This window comes from Dasypus novemcinctus, chromosome 28, assembly GCF_030445035.2.
Source record: "Dasypus novemcinctus isolate mDasNov1 chromosome 28, mDasNov1.1.hap2, whole genome shotgun sequence".
Taxonomy (NCBI): domain Eukaryota; kingdom Metazoa; phylum Chordata; class Mammalia; order Cingulata; family Dasypodidae; genus Dasypus; species Dasypus novemcinctus.
The window spans coordinates 22,170-37,019 of record NC_080700.1 but is presented as its reverse complement, the minus strand read 5'-3'; positions in this window follow the sequence as shown (position 1 = coordinate 37,019).

The following is a 14,850-nucleotide window of genomic DNA, read 5'->3' as shown; positions in this document are numbered from 1 at the left end:
GGTGCTATACCTGCGGTACTACTTTCCTATAGTGTAAAAACTAGTTTTAGACTTAGGAATGTTAGCACAAAAACTGAAGGAAAGAGATAGCTGCAAAATCTCTGCACACAATGCTTAGTTCTCAGAAGTAAATCATATGTGCCATGTGGTTTCATTTAGGTTTAAACACTTAGGTGCTATACCCTCGGTTATGCTTTCCTATATAGGGATTGCTAGTTTAAGAGATACGAATGTTAGCACAAAAACTGAAGGAAAGGTGATAGCTGCAAAACCTCTGCACACAATGCTCAGTACTCAGTAGTAAATTATATGTGCCATGTTGTTTCATTTAGGTTTAAAGAGTTAGGTGCTATACCCGTGTTAATGCTTTCCTATAGTGTAAAAGCTAGTTTTAGACATAGGAATGTTAGGACAAAAACTGAAGGAAAGGAGATAGCTGCAAAATCTCTGCACACAATGCTTACTTCTCAGAAGTAAATCATATGTGTCCTGTCGTTTCATTCAGGTTTAAAGAGTTAGGTGCTATACCCTCGGTTATGCTTTCCTGTATAGGAAATGCTAGTTCTGGAGATACGAATGTTAGCAACTAAACCTGAAGGAAAAGAGATAGCTGCATAATCTCTGCACACAATGCTTAGTTCTCGGAAGAAAATCATATGTGCCATGTTGTTTCATTAAGGTTTAAAGAGTTAGGTGCTATACCCTCGGTTATGCTTTCCTATATAGGAAATGCTAGGATTAGAGATACGAATGTTAGCACAAAAATCTGAAGGAAAGGAGATAGCTGCAAAATCTCTGCATACAATGCTAAGTTCTCAGAAGTAAATCATATGTGCCATGTTGTTTCATTTAGGTTTAAAGAGTTAGGTGCTATACCCTCGTTATGTGTTCCTCTATAGGAAATGCTAGTTCTGGAGATACGAATGTTAGCACTAAAACTGAAGGAAAGGAGATAGCTGCAAAACCTCTGCACACAATGGTTACTTCTCAGAAGTAAATCATATGTGCCATGTTGTTTCATTTAGGTTTAAAGAGTTAGGTGGTATACCCGCGGTAATTCTATCCTATAGTGTAAAGGCTAGTTTCAGAGACACGAATGTTAGCACAAAACTGAAGGAAAGGAGATAGCTGCAAAACCTCTGCACACAGTGCTTAGTTCTGAGAAGTAAATCATATGTCCCCTTCTTGTTTCATTTTGGTTTAAAGACTTAGGTGCTATACCCGCGGTTATGCTTTCCTATATAGGAAAAGCTAGTTTTAGAGATACGAATGTTAGCACGAAAACTGAAGGAAAGGAGATAGCTGCAAAATCTCTGCACACAATGCTTAGTTCTCAGAAGTAAATCATATGTGCCATGCTTTCTCATTTTGGTTTAAAGAGTTAGGTGCTATACCCGCGGTAATGGTTTCCTATAGTGTAAATGCTAATTTTAGACATAGGAATGTTAGCACAAAAACTGAAGGAAAGGAGATAGCTGCAAAATCTCTGCACACAATGCTTAGTTCTCAGAAGTAAATCATATGTGCCATATTTTTTCATTTTGGTTTAAAGAGTTAGTTGCTATACCCGTGGTAATGCTTTCGTATAGTGTAAATGCTAGTTTTAGACATAGGAATGTTAGCACAAAAACTGAAGGAAAGGAGATAGCTGCAAAATCTCTGCACACAATGGTTAGTTCTAAGAAGTAAATCATATGTGCCATGTTGTTTCATTTAGATTTAAAGAGTTAGGTGCTATACCCTCGGTTATGCTTTCCTGTATAGGAAATGCTGGTTCTGGAGATATGAATGTTAGCACTAAAACTGAAGGAAAGGAGATAGCTGCAAAATCTCTGCACACATTGCTTAGTTCTAAGAAGTAAATCATATGTGCGATGTTGTTTCATTTAGGTTTAAAGAGTTAGGTGCTGTACCCGAGGTAATGCTTTCCTATAGTGTAAAAGCTAGTTTTAGACATAGGAATGTTAGCACAAAAACTGAGAGAAAGGAGATAGCTGAAAAATCTCTGCACAGAATGGTTAGTTCTCAGAAGTAAATCATATGTGCCATGTTGTTTCATTTAGGTTTAAAGAGTTAGGTGCTATACCCGCGGTAATCCTATCCTATAGTGTAAATGCTAGGTTCTGATATAGGAATGTTAGCACAAAAACTGAAGGAAAGGAGATAGCTGCAAAACCTCTGCACACAATGCTTAGTTCTCAGAAGTAAACCATATGTCCCATGTTGTTTCATTTAGGTTTAAAGAGTTAGGTGCTATACCCTCGGTTATGCTTTCCTGTATAAGAAATGCTTGTTCTGGAGATACGAATGTTAGCACAAAAACTGAAGGAAAGGAGATAGCTGCAAAATCTCTGCACACAATGCTTAGTTCTCAGAAGTAAATCATAGGTGCCATGTTGTTTCATTTAGGTTTAAAGAGTTAGGTGCTATACCCGCGGTAATGCTTTCCTATAGTGTAAATGCTAGTTTTAGACATAGGAATGTTATCACAAAAACTGAAGGAAAGGTGATAGCTGAAAAATCTCTGCACACAATGCTTAGTTTTCAAAAGGAAATCATATGTGCCATGTTGTTTCATTTAGGTTTAAAGAGTGAGGTGCTATACCCTCGGTTATGCTTTCCTATATAGGAAATGCTAGTTTTAGAGATACGAATGTTAGCACAAAACTGAAGGAAAGGAGATAGCTGAAAAATCTCTGCACAGAATGGTTAGTTCTCAGAAGTAAATCATATGTGCCATGTTGTTTCATTTAGGTTTAAAGAGTTAGGTGCTATACCGCGGTAATCCTATCCTATAGTGTAAATGCTAGGTTCTGATATAGGAATGTTAGCACAAAAACTGAAGGAAAGGAGATAGCTGCAAAACCTCTGCACACAATGCTTAGTTCTCAGAAGTAAATCATATGTGCCATGTTGTTTCATTTAGGTTTAAAGAGTTAGGTGCTATACCCTCGGTTATGCTTTCCTGTATAAGAAATGCAAGTTCTGGAGATACGAATGTTAGCACAAACACTGAAGAAAAGGAGATAGCTGCAAAATCTCTGCACACAATCCTTAGTTCTCAGAAGTAAATCATAGGTGCCATGTTGTTTCATTTAGGTTTAAGAGTTAGGTGCTATACCCTCGGTTATGCTTTCCTGTATAAGAAATGCTAGTTCTGGAGATACAAATGATAGCACAAAAACTGAAGGAAAGGAGATAGCTGCAAAACCTCTGCACACAATGCTTAGTTCTCAGAAGTAAATCATATGTCCCATGTTGTTTCATTTAGGTTTAAAGAGTTAGGTGCTATACCCTCGGTTATGCTTTCCTGTATAAGAAATGCTAGTTCTGGAGATACGAATGTTAGCACAAAAACTGAAGGAAAGGAGATAGCTGCAAAATCTCTGCACACAATCCTTAGTTCTCAGAAGTAAATCATATGTGCGATGTTGTTTCATTTAGGTTTAAAGAGTTAGGTGCTGTACCGAGGTAATGCTTTCCTATAGTGTAAAAGCTAGTTTTAGACATAGGAATGTTAGCACAAAAACTGAGAGAAAGGAGATAGCTGAAAAATCTCTGCACAGAATGGTTAGTTCTCAGAAGTAAATCATATGTGCCATGTTGTTTCATTTAGGTTTAAAGAGTTAGGTGCTATACCGCGGTAATCCTATCCTATAGTGTAAATGCTAGGTTCTGATATAGGAATGTTAGCACAAAAACTGAGGGAAAGGAGATAGCTGCAAAACCTCTGCACACAATGCTTAGTTCTCAGAAGTAAACCATATGTCCCATGTTGTTTCATTTAGGTTTAAAGAGTTAGGTGCTATACCCCTCGGTTATGCTTTCCTGTATAAGAAATGCTAGTTCTGGAGATACGAATGTTAGCACAAAAACTGAAGGAAAGAGATAGCTGCAAAATCTCTGCACACAATGCTTAGTTCTCAGAAGTAAATCATAGGTGCCATGTTGTTTCATTTAGGTTTAAAGAGTTAGGTGCTATACCCGCGGTAATGCTTTCCTATAGTGTAAATGCTAGTTTTAGACATAGGAATGTTATCACAAAAACTGAAGAAAGGTGATAGCTGAAAAAATCTCTGCACACAATGCTTAGTTTTCAAAAGGAAATCATATGTGCCATGTTGTTTCATTTAGGTTTAAAGAGTGAGGTGCTATACCCTCGGTTATGCTTTCCTATATAGGAAATGATAGTTTTAGAGATACGAATGTTAGCACAAAAACTGAAGGAAAGGAGATAGCTGAAAAATCTCTGCACAGAATGGTTAGTTCTCAGAAGTAAATCATATGTGCCATGTTGTTTCATTTAGGTTTAAAGAGTTAGGTGCTATACCCGCGGTAATCCTATCCTATAGTGTAAATGCTAGGTTCTGATATAGGAATGTTAGCACAAAAACTGAAGGAAAGGAGATAGCTGCAAAACCTCTGCACACAATGCTTAGTTCTCAGAAGTAAATCATATGTGCCATGTTGTTTCATTTAGGTTTAAAGAGTTAGGTGCTATACCCTCGTTATGCTTTCCTGTATAAGAAATGCAAGTTCTGGAGATACGAATGTTAGCACAAACACTGAGAAAAGGAGATAGCTGCAAAATCTCTGCACACAATCCTTAGTTCTCAGAAGTAAATCATAGGTGCCATGTTGTTTCATTTAGGTTTAAAGAGTTAGGTGCTATACCCTCGGTTATGCTTTCCTGTATAAGAAATGCTAGTTCTGGAGATACAAATGATAGCACAAAAACTGAAGGAAAGGAGATAGCTGCAAAACCTCTGCACACAATGCTTAGTTCTCAGAAGTAAATCATATGTCCCATGTTGTTTCATTTAGGTTTAAAGAGTTAGGTGCTATACCCTCGGTTATGCTTTCCTGTATAAGAAATGCTAGTTCTGGAGATACGAATGTTAGCACAAAAACTGAAGGAAAGGAGATAGCTGCAAAATCTCTGCACACAATCCTTAGTTCTCAGAAGTAAATCATATGTGCGATGTTGTTTCATTTAGGTTTAAAGAGTTAGGTGCTGTACCCGAGGTAATGCTTTCCTATAGTGTAAAAGCTAGTTTTAGACATAGGAATGTTAGCACAAAAACTGAGAGAAAGGAGATAGCTGAAAAATCTCTGCACAGAATGGTTAGTTCTCAGAAGTAAATCATATGTGCCATGTTGTTTCATTTAGGTTTAAAGAGTTAGGTGCTATACCCGCGGTAATCCTATCCTATAGTGTAAATGCTAGGTTCTGATATAGGAATGTTAGCACAAAAACTGAGGGAAAGGAGATAGCTGCAAAACCTCTGCACACAATGCTTAGTTCTCAGAAGTAAACCATATGTCCCATGTTGTTTCATTTAGGTTTAAAGAGTTAGGTGCTATACCCTCGGTTATGCTTTCCTGTATAAGAAATGCTAGTTCTGGAGATACGAATGTTAGCACAAAAACTGAAGGAAAGGAGATAGCTGCAAAATCTCTGCACACAATGCTTAGTTCTCAGAAGTAAATCATAGGTGCCATGTTGTTTCATTTAGGTTTAAAGAGTTAGGTGCTATACCCGCGGTAATGCTTTCCTATAGTGTAAATGCTAGTTTTAGACATAGGAATGTTATCACAAAAACTGAAGGAAAGGTGATAGCTGAAAAATCTCTGCACACAATGCTTAGTTTCAAAAGGAAATCATATGTGCCATGTTGTTTCATTTAGGTTTAAAGAGTGAGGTGCTATACCCTCGGTTATGCTTTCCTATATAGGAAATGCTAGTTTTAGAGATACGAATGTTAGCACAAAAAACTGAAGGAAAGGAGATAGCTGAAAAATCTCTGCACAGAATGGTTAGTTCTCAGAAGTAAATCATATGTGCCATGTTGTTTCATTTAGGTTTAAACAGTTAGGTGCTATACCCGCGGTAATCCTATCCTATAGTGTAAATGCTAGTTCTGATATAGGAATGTTAGCACAAAAACTGAAGGAAAGGAGATAGCTGCAAAACCTCTGCACACAATGCTTAGTTCTCAGAAGTAAATCATATGTGCCATGTTGTTTCATTTAGGTTTAAAGAGTTATGTGCTATACCTCGGTTATGCTTTCCTGTATAAGAAATGCAAGTTCTGGAGATACGAATGTTAGCACAAACACTGAAGGAAAGGAGATAGCTGCAAAATCTCTGCACACAATCTTAGTTCTCAGAGTAAATCATAGGTGCCATGTTGTTTCATTTAGGTTTAAAGAGTTAGGTGCTATACCCTCGGTTATGCTTTCCTGTATAAGAAATGCTAGTTCTGGAGATACAAATGATAGCACAAAAACTGAAGGAAAGGAGATAGCTGCAAAACTCTGCACACAATGCTTAGTTCTCAGAAGTAAATCATATGTCCCATGTTGTTTCATTTAGGTTTAAAGAGTTAGGTGCTATACCCTCGGTTATGCTTTCCTGTATAAGAAATGCTAGTTCTGGAGATACGAATGTTAGCACAAAAACTGAAGGAAAGGAGATAGCTGCAAAATCTCTGCACACAATCCTTAGTTCTCAGAAGTAAATCATATGTGCGATGTTGTTTCATTTAGGTTTAAAGAGTTAGGTGCTGTACCCGAGGTAATGCTTTCCTATAGTGTAAAAGCTAGTTTTAGGACATAGGAATGTTAGCACAAAAACTGAGAGAAAGGAGATAGCTGAAAAATCTCTGCAGAGAATGGTTAGTTCTCAGAAGTAAATCATATGTGCCATGTTGTTTCATTTAGGTTTAAAGAGTTAGGTGCTATACCCGCGGTAATCCTATCCTATAGTGTAAATGCTAGGTTCTGATATAGGAATGTTAGCACAAAAACTGAAGGAAAGGAGATAGCTGCAAAACCTCTGCACACAATGCTTAGTTCTCAGAAGAAACCATATGTCCCATGTTGTTTCATTTAGGTTTAAAGAGTTAGGTGCTATACCTCGGTTATGCTTTCCTGTATAAGAAATGCTAGTTCTGGAGATACGAATGTTAGCACAAAAACTGAAGGAAAGGAGATAGCTGCAAAATCTCTGCACACAATGCATAGTTCTCAGAAGTAAATCATAGGTGCCATGTTGTTTCATTTAGGTTTAAAGAGTTAGGTGCTATACCCGCGGTAATGCTTTCCTATAGTGTAAATGCTAGTTTTAGACATAGGAATGTTATCACAAAAACTGAAGGAAAGGTGATAGCTGAAAAATCTCTGCACACAATGCTTAGTTTTCAAAAGGAAATCATATGTGCCATGTTGTTTCATTTAGGTTTAAAGAGTGAGGTGCTATACCCTCGGTTATGCTTTCCTATATAGGAAATGCTAGTTTTAGAGATACGAATGTTAGCACAAAAACTGAAGGAAAGGAGATAGCTGAAAAATCTCTGCACAGAATGGTTAGTTCTCAGAAGTAAATCATATGTGCCATGTTGTTTCATTTAGGTTTAAAGAGTTAGGTGCTATACCCGCGGTAATCCTATCCTATAGTGTAAATGCTAGGTTCTGATATAGGAATGTTAGCACAAAAACTGAAGGAAAGGAGATAGCTGCAAAACCTCTGCACACAATGCTTAGTTCTCAGAAGTAAATCATATGTGCCATGTTGTTTCATTTAGGTTTAAAGAGTTAGGTGCTATACCCTCGGTTATGCTTTCCTGTATAAGAAATGCAAGTTCTGGAGATACGAATGTTAGCACAAACACTGAAGAAAAGGAGATAGCTGCAAAATCTCTGCACACAATCCTTAGTTCTCAGAAGTAAATCATAGGTGCCATGTTGTTTCATTTAGGTTTAAAGAGTTAGGTGCTATACCCTCGGTTATGCTTTCCTGTATAAGAAATGCTAGTTCTGGAGATACAAATGATAGCACAAAAACTGAAGGAAAGGAGATAGCTGCAAAACCTCTGCACACAATGCTTAGTTCTCAGAAGTAAATCATATGTCCCATGTTGTTTCATTTCGGTTTTAAAGAGTTAGGTGCTATACCCTCGGTTATGCTTTCCTGTATAAGAAATGCTAGTTCTGGAGATATAAATGATAGCACAAAAACTGAAGGAAAGGAGATAGCTGCAAAACCTCTGCACACAATGCTTAGTTCTAAGAAGTAAATCATATGTCCCATGTTGTTTCATTTAGGTTTAAAGAGTTAGGTGCTATACCCTGGGTTATGCTTTCCTGTATAAGAAATGCTAGTTCTGGAGATACGAATGTTAGCACAAAAACTGAAGGAAAGGAGATAGCTGCAAAATCTCTGCACACAATGCTTAGTTCTCAGAAGTAAATCATAGGTGCCATGTTGTTTCATTTAGGTTTAAAGAGTTAGTGCTATACCTGCGGTAATGCTTTCCTATAGTGTAAATGCTAGTTTTAGACATAGGAATGTTAGCACAAAAACTGAAGGAAAGGAGATAGCTGAAAAAGCTCTGCACACAGTGCTTAGTTTTCAGAAGGAAATCATATGTGCCATGTTGTTTCATTAGGTTTAAAGAGTGAGGTGCTATACCCTCGGTTATGCTTTCCTATATAGGAAATGCTAGTTTTAGAGATACGAATGTTAGCAAAAAAACTGAAGGAAAGGAGATAGCTGAAAATCTCTTCACAGAATGGTTAGTTCTCAGAAGTAAATCATATGTGCCATGTTGTTTCATTTAGGTTTAAAGAGTTAGGTGCTATAACCCGCGGTAATCCTATCCTATAGTGTAAATGCTAGGTTCTGATATAGGAATGTTAGCACAAAAACTGAAGGAAAGGAGATAGCTGAAAAATCTCTGCACCCAATGGTTAGTTCTCAGAAGTAAATCATATGTGCCATGTTGTTTCATTTAGGTTTAAAGAGTTAGGTGCTATACCCTCGGTTATGCTTTCCTGTATAGGAAAGGTTAGTTCTGGAGATATGAATGTTAGCACAAAAACTGAAGGAAAGGAGATAGCTGCAAATCTCTGCACACAATGCTTACTTCTCAGAAGTAAATCATATGTGTCCTGTCGTTTCATTCAGGTTTAAAGAGTTAGGTGCTATACCTCGGTTATGCTTTCCTGTATAGGAAATGCTAGTTCTGGAGATACGAATGTTAGCACTAAACCTGAAGGAAAAGAGATAGCTGCATAATCTCTGCACACAATGCTTAGTTCTCGGAGAAAAATCATATGTGCCATGTTGTTTCATTAAGGCTTAAAGAGTTAGGTGCTATACCCTCGGTTATGCTTTCCTATATAGGAAATGCTAGGATTAGAGATACGAATGTTAGCACAAAATCTGAAGGAAAGGAGATAGCTGCAAAATCTCTGCATACAATGCTTAGTTCTCAGAAGTAAATCATATGTGCCATGTTGTTTCATTAGGTTTAAAGAGTTAGGTGCTATACCCTCGGTTATGTGTTCCTCTATAGGAAATGCTAGTTCTGGAGATACGAATGTTAGCACTAAAACTGAAGGAAAGGAGATAGCTGCAAAACCTCTGCACACAATGGTTACTTCTCAGAAGTAAATCATATGTGCCATGTTGTTTCATTTAGGTTTAAAGAGTTAGGTGGTATACCCGCGGTAATTCTATCCTATAGTGTAAAGGCTAGTTTCAGAGATACGAATGTTAGCACAAAACTGAAGGAAAGGAGATAGCTGCAAAACCTCTGCACACAGTGCTTAGTTCTGAGAAGTAAATCATATGTCCCTTCTTGTTTCATTTTGGTTTAAAGACTTAGGTGCTATACCCGCGGTTATGCTTTCCTATATAGGAAAAGCTAGTTTTAGAGATACGAATGTTAGCACGAAAACTGAAGGAAAGGAGATAGCTGCAAAATCTCTGCTCACAATGCTTAGTTCTCAGAAGTAAATCATATGTGCCATGCTTTCTCATTTTGGTTTAAAGAGTTAGGTGCTATACCCGCGGTAATGGTTTCCTATAGTGTAAATGCTAGTTTTAGACATAGGAATGTTAGCACAAAAACTGAAGGAAAGGAGATAGCTGCAAAATCTCTGCACACAATGCTTAGTTCTCAGAAGTAAATCATATGTGCCATATTTTTTCATTTTGGTTTAAAGAGTTAGTTGCTATACCCGTGGTAATGCTTTCGTATAGTGTAAATGCTAGTTTTAGACATAGGAATGTTAGCACAAAAACTGAAGGAAAGGAGATAGCTGCAAAATCTCTGCACACAATGGTTAGTTCTAAGAAGTAAATCATATGTGCCATGTTGTTTCATTTAGATTTAAAGAGTTAGGTGCTATACCCTCGGTTATGCTTTCCTGTATAGGAAATGCTGGTTCTGGAGATATGAATGTTAGCACTAAAACTGAAGGAAAGGAGATAGCTGCAAAATCTCTGCACACCTTGCTTAGTTCTCAGAAGTAAATCATATGTGCGATGTTGTTTCATTTAGGTTTAAAGAGTTAGGTGCTGTACCCGAGGTAATGCTTTCCTATAGTGTAAAAGCTAGTTTTAGACATAGGAATGTTAGCACAAAAACTGAGAGAAAGGAGATAGCTGAAAAATCTCTGCACAGAATGGTTAGTTCTCAGAAGTAAATCATATGTGCCATGTTGTTTCATTTAGGTTTAAAGAGTTAGGTGCTATACCCGCGGTAATCCTATCCTATAGTGTAAATGCTAGGTTCTGATATAGGAATGTTAGCACAAAAACTGAAGGAAAGGAGATAGCTGCAAAACCTCTGCACACAATGCTTAGTTCTCAGAAGTAAACCATATGTCCCATGTTGTTTCATTTAGGTTTAAAGAGTTAGGTGCTATACCCTCGGTTATGCTTTCCTGTATAAGAAATGCAAGTTCTGGAGATACGAATGTTAGCACAAACACTGAAGGAAAGGAGATAGCTGCAAAATCTCTGCACACAATCCTTAGTCTCAGAAGTAAATCATAGGTGCCATGTTGTTTCATTTAGGTTTAAAGAGTTAGGTGCTATACCCTCGGTTATGCTTTCCTGTATAAGAAATGCTAGTTCTGGAGATACAAATGATAGCACAAAAACTGAAGAAAGGAGATAGCTGCAAAACCTCTGCACACAATGCTTAGTTCTCAGAAGTAAATCATATGTCCCATGTTGTTTCATTTAGGTTTAAAGAGTTAGGTGCTATACCCTCGGTTATGCTTTCCTGTATAAGAAATGCTAGTTCTGGAGATACGAATGTTAGCACAAAAACTGAAGGAAAGGAGATAGCTGCAAAATCTCTGCACACAATCCTTAGTTCTCAGAAGTAAATCATATGTGCGATGTTGTTTCATTTAGGTTTAAAGAGTTAGGTGCTGTACCCGAGGTAATGCCTTTCCTATAGTGTAAAAGCTAGTTTTAGACATAGGAATGTTAGCACAAAAACTGAGAGAAAGGAGATAGCTGAAAAATCTCTGCACAGAATGGTTAGTTCTCAGAAGTAAATCATATGTGCCATGTTGTTTCATTTAGGTTTAAAGAGTTAGGTGCTATACCCGCGGTAATCCTATCCTATAGTGTAAATGCTAGTTCTGATATAGGAATGTTAGCACAAAAACTGAAGGAAAGGAGATAAGCTGCAAAACCTCTGCACACAATGCTTAGTTCTCAGAAGTAAACCATATGTCCCATGTTGTTTTCATTTAGGTTTAAAGAGTTAGGTGCTATAACCCTCGGTTATGCTTTCCTGTATAAGAAATGCTAGTTCTGGAGATACGAATGTTAGCACAAAAACTGAAGGAAAGGAGATAGCTGCAAAATCTCTGCACACAATGCTTAGTTCTCAGAAGTAAATCATAGGTGCCATGTTGTTTCATTTAGGTTTAAAGAGTTAGGTGCTATACCCGCGGTAATCCTTTCCTATAGTGTAAATGCTAGTTTTAGACATAGGAATGTTATCACAAAAACTGAAGAAAGGTGATAGCTGAAAAATCTCTGCACACAATGCTTAGTTTTCAAAAGGAAATCATATGTGCCATGTTGTTTCATTTAGGTTTAAAGAGTGAGGTGCTATACCCTCGGTTATGCTTTCCTATATAGGAAATGCTAGTTTTAGAGATACGAATGTTAGCACAAAAACTGAAGGAAAGGAGATAGCTGAAAAATCTCTGCACAGAATGGTTAGTTCTCAGAAGTAAATCATATGTGCCATGTTGTTTCATTTAGGTTTAAAGAGTTAGGTGCTATACCCGCGGTAATCCTATCCTATAGTGTAAATGCTAGGTTCTGATATAGGAATGTTAGCACAAAAACTGAAGGAAAGGAGATAGCTGCAAAACCTCTGCACACAATGCTTAGTTCTCAGAAGTAAATCATATGTGCCATGTTGTTTCATTTAGGTTTAAAGAGTTAGGTGCTATACCCTCGGTTATGCTTTCCTGTATAAGAAATGCAAGTTCTGGAGATACGAATGTTAGCACAAACACTGAAGAAAAGGAGATAGCTGCAAAATCTCTGCACACAATCCTTAGTTCTCAGAAGTAAATCATAGGTGCCATGTTGTTTCATTTAGGTTTAAAGAGTTAGGTGCTATACCCTCGGTTATGCTTTCCTGTATAAGAAATGCTAGTTCTGGAGATACAAATGATAGCACAAAAACTGAAGGAAAGGAGATAGCTGCAAAACCTCTGCACACAATGCTTAGTTCTCAGAAGTAAATCATATGTCCCATGTTGTTTCATTTAGGTTTAAAGAGTTAGGTGCTATACCCTCGGTTATGCTTTCCTGTATAAGAAATGCTAGTTCTGGAGATACGAATGTTAGCACAAAAACTGAAGGAAAGGAGATAGCTGCAAAATCTCTGCACACAATCCTTAGTTCTCAGAAGTAAATCATATGTGCGATGTTGTTTCATTTAGGTTTAAAGAGTTAGGTGCTGTACCCGAGGTAATGCTTTCCTATAGTGTAAAAGCTAGTTTTAGACATAGGAATGTTAGCACAAAAACTGAGAGAAAGGAGATAGCTGAAAAATCTCTGCACAGAATGGTTAGTTCTCAGAAGTAAATCATATGTGCCATGTTGTTTCATTTAGGTTTAAAGAGTTAGGTGCTATACCCGCGGTAATCCTATCCTATAGTGTAAATGCTAGGTTCTGATATAGGAGTGTTAGCACAAAAACTGAGGGAAAGGAGATAGCTGCAAAACCTCTGCACACAATGCTTAGTTCTCAGAAGTAAACCATATGTCCCATGTTGTTTCATTTAGGTTTAAAGAGTTAGGTGCTATACCCTCGGTTATGCTTTCCTGTATAAGAAATGCTAGTTCTGGAGATACGAATGTTAGCACAAAAACTGAAGGAAAGGAGATAGCTGCAAAATCTCTGCACACAATGCTTAGTTCTCAGAAGTAAATCATAGGTGCCATGTTGTTTCATTTAGGTTTAAAGAGTTAGGTGCTATACCCGCGGTAATGCTTTCCTATAGTGTAAATGCTAGTTTTAGACATAGGAATGTTATCACAAAAACTGAAGGAAAGGTGATAGCTGAAAAATCTCTGCACACAATGCTTAGTTTTCAAAAGGAAATCATATGTGCCATGTTGTTTCATTTAGGTTTAAAGAGTTAGGTGCTATACCCTCGGTTATGCTTTCCTGTATAGGAAATGCTGGTTCTGGAGATATGAATGTTAGCACTAAAACTGAAGGAAAGGAGATAGCTGCAAAATCTCTGCACACCTTGCTTAGTTCTCAGAAGTAAATCATATGTGCGATGTTGTTTCATTTAGGTTTAAAGAGTTAGGTGCTGTACCCGAGGTAATGCTTTCCTATAGTGTAAAAGCTAGTTTTAGACATAGGAATGTTAGCACAAAAACTGAGAGAAAGGAGATAGCTGAAAAATCTCTGCACAGAATGGTTAGTTCTCAGAAGTAAATCATATGTGCCATGTTGTTTCATTTAGGTTTAAAGAGTTAGGTGCTATACCCGCGGTAATCCTATCCTATAGTGTAAATGCTAGGTTCTGATATAGGAATGTTAGCACAAAAACTGAAGGAAAGGAGATAGCTGCAAAACCTCTGCACACAATGCTTAGTTCTCAGAAGTAAACCATATGTCCCATGTTGTTTCATTTAGGTTTAAAGAGTTAGGTGCTATACCCTCGGTTATGCTTTCCTGTATAAGAAATGCAAGTTCTGGAGATACGAATGTTAGCACAAACACTGAAGGAAAGGAGATAGCTGCAAAATCTCTGCACACAATCCTTAGTTCTCAGAAGTAAATCATAGGTGCCATGTTGTTTCATTTAGGTTTAAAGAGTTAGGTGCTATACCCTCGGTTATGCTTTCCTGTATAAGAAATGCTAGTTCTGGAGATACAAATGATAGCACAAAAACTGAAGGAAAGGAGATAGCTGCAAAACCTCTGCACACAATGCTTAGTTCTCAGAAGTAAATCATATGTCCCATGTTGTTTCATTTAGGTTTAAAGAGTTAGGTGCTATACCCTCGGTTATGCTTTGAGTTAGGTGCTATACCCTCGGTTATGCTTTCCTGTATAAGAAATGCTAGTTCTGGAGATACGAATGTTAGCACAAAAACTGAAGGAAAGGAGATAGCTGCAAAATCTCTGCACACAATCCTTAGTTCTCAGAAGGAAATCATATGTGCCATGTTGTTTCATTTAGGTTTAAAGAGTGAGGTGCTATACCCTCGGTTATGCTTTCCTATATAGGAAATGCTAGTTTTAGAGATACGAATGTTAGCACAAAAACTGAAGGAAAGGAGATAGCTGAAAAATCTCTGCACAGAATGGTTAGTTCTCAGAAGTAAATCATATGTGCCATGTTGTTTCATTTAGGTTTAAAGAGTTAGGTGCTATACCCGCGGTAATCCTATCCTATAGTGTAAATGCTAGGTTCTGATATAGGAATGTTAGCACAAAACTGAAGGAAAGGAGATAGCTGCAAAACCTCTGCACACAATGCTTAGTTCTCAGAAGTAAA